Here is a 2,764-nt window from a genome sequence, read left to right on the forward strand (position 1 = left end):
GCAAAAAGAAAAAAAAAACTGCTTTGAAATAAATCACTTCCTTTTATTGCCTTTAGTGAAGTGCTCTTTGCTTCTCTATCTATCTATCTATCTATCTATCTATCTATCTATCTATCTATCTATCTATCTATCTATCTATCTATCTATCTATCTATCTATCTATCTATCTATCTATCTATCTATCTATCTATCTATCTATCTATCTATCTATCTATCTATCTATCTATCTATCTATCTATCTATCTATCTATCTATCTATCTATCTATCTATCCAGAAGCCACCTTGACTTACTTTTATTTTGTCATCACGTTGAAGCTTTCTATTTGAGTTAGACCTCCGGTTTTTATTGTGAAAAGCCAGTGTGTTCTACTTCCCGTGTTCCTTTTGCCTGCACGGCGTGACACACGACAAGTTTAGCAAGCTCATCATTTAGTTTCTTTTTAAAAAGTTATTTCAGAGTCATTAAGTTTTGCCGTGTCATATTTTCTGTCGACAATCGTCGCGCGAGTACGTAAACTTTAATTTCGCGACATTTTGTGTTTGGATTGAGATATTTTAACGCTCGTAAGAAAGCGCCACGCTTGTTAAACTGGCTCTGGTTCAATTCGTGCCTTTTCCTAACATAAATGCTAACAATGTATTAATTGAACTGTAGGAATCAGTGTTTTTTTTTTTTAAGATAAAGATGAGGAAAATGTAACTTGAAAACTTGACAAGAGATAAATAAAGGCAGAACCTGCCAACCATTCTTGCCAGTATTTGTTGAGTCCAGAGTGATGTAGGCCAGATACATATGAAATACTTACATTTCATATTGCTGTTTAGTCTTATTTTCATGTCGTGTTTGATTGAAAAAGCAATAACTGATCGAAATGTGTTTTTCTAGCCCCAAAAGGCGAGCACCTGGATTGAGGACACTGATCTGACGGCCAGCGACTTCTTCCGGTAGGTTGCCGTTCAACATCGTTCAGCTCTTTGCCAGTTTGATTTATCGAATATGACTCATATTTCCAACAATGTCAAATTGCAAAGTCAACTGAAATGAAGAAAAAAAAAACCCAAACCCATCAGTAACGAGATGTCATCTATATGGCGTGATTTGACCGAGTACAAGTGCTTGATTTAAGTACTGTGTACCAAAACTTGGCGGTATTTTTCAATTATGAAGGAAATTGGCTTTGTTGTTTACAAAAATTGTTCCAAAGCAGGAACTTTTTCTATTAAGCTGAGTCATACCTTGGTTGCAGCTATCAAATACATTTTTAGAATTCATTCCCCAAATGTATCCCATTGATTAATCAAATAGTCAGATAAAGATTGATTTAATAAGATAAAATGTTCACATGAAATGCAGCTATTCATTTTGTCCACTTGGGGACGCCACCCTCACACTGTCCACTCTAGTGTCTGGGACTTTGAATGTGTGTGGCTTTAAAAGCCATGTTCCTGTCTGGTGAGTAACGTGTGTGTCAGCAAATGAGAGCGCAGTCGGCTTTCCGCTCAATTATGACAATTTTCTCTTCCTTGCAGTCACAGATGTTTCTAACAAATTATCCTTTGGTTTGGGGTGTGTTAAATCCATTTTGATATTAGCATACATCGTATAGAGTACATAGAATCCCAATTTTATTTATGACCCTGTGTATTTTTTTTATATTTTGCGGGTGTTTGGGTGCCCCCAAAAAAATTTCAATGGATGTGGAGGCAAAACATGTCTGCCTTGGAACAAGGCCGCGTTGTGTTACCTTTTTACAATATGTGAAAAATGATATTTCCTTCATTTTCTCAAGAATAAATTGCCCTCGTAGAGCACAGCACGGCGAATGTGCTGATTTAGCTTGTCCACTCTCATACATTCAAGATGAACTTTTTTTAAAAAATGTATATAATGTGCAGAACTAAAATTGGAGTACTCTTTTTTTTTTTGTTTGTTTTAATTTTTAAAATTGTTTTTCTCGGACTGTATGACTGTACTTCGTATTCTACGTAATATTAAGTGTACTGTCAAGGATTAATAAACAGACTTATATACAAATTATACCAATTTTTTAGACAATCTATAATTAGAATCAAGTCAACAAAACAAACAATACTTTTTCTAAATGCGATTAAAGTCCACCTTTTTCTCTCTCTTTTTTTTTTTTTTTTTTTTTTAGTGGTGTGATACTTTGAATTTTTGCTGGTGTGATTGCAGTTTAACCCTCTCTGGACCAAATAAAATTTTGCAGAGAGAAAAATCAGATCCTTTCAGAAAATGATACTCTGGGCTTAAAATTTTCGATGATATTAAACCTGTTAAAGGTTAATCACGTATTGTTCCCATAAAATCTACAGGTTTGAACTCTGAACTCATTTTGCTCAAGAAAACACACAGAAAATATTTCCACATTTGGTCACAGAGACAGCGAGAGCCCCAGCTAGTGGACAAATATGGTTATATACGGTCACCCTCCCAACTCTCGGCACTTCATGTTGCAGTATACATGCACACAGAATATATAAGTTTCGATGCATGTATGGTTTACTATATATTATATTATACATTTGGTTATTTTCTTTTTCAGACAAGGAGCAAATTCCAGGCTGGTTTGGACACGTTTTGTATGCACCTCGTGTAAATTTTTGTTGCCGGGCCGACTTAAAAGGAATTTGTAGTGTACAGTATTTCCAGCCCTGAGAAAAAAATATTCTCATCATCAGGAACAACAAGCTGGAATTGAAGGTGGAAGCACCGGCTCGGCAAATTCAGCATTATATTTTTAT

The 2,764-nt window shown here is 35.2% G+C and overlaps 1 long non-coding RNA gene across 1 annotated transcript; it reads left to right on the top strand.

The window, feature by feature from the left end:
• The first annotated feature begins 371 nt into the window (after positions 1–371).
• Positions 372–2,700, top strand: LOC133496352 (uncharacterized). The gene is made up of 3 exons (XR_009793776.1): positions 372–508; positions 888–946; positions 2,566–2,700. It is a non-coding gene; the product is annotated as an uncharacterized LOC133496352 (long non-coding RNA).
• Positions 2,701–2,764: the final 64 nt, after the last annotated feature.

The sequence above is a fragment of the Syngnathoides biaculeatus genome, chromosome 23 (genome assembly GCF_019802595.1).
Source record: "Syngnathoides biaculeatus isolate LvHL_M chromosome 23, ASM1980259v1, whole genome shotgun sequence".
NCBI lineage: Eukaryota > Metazoa > Chordata > Actinopteri > Syngnathiformes > Syngnathidae > Syngnathoides > Syngnathoides biaculeatus.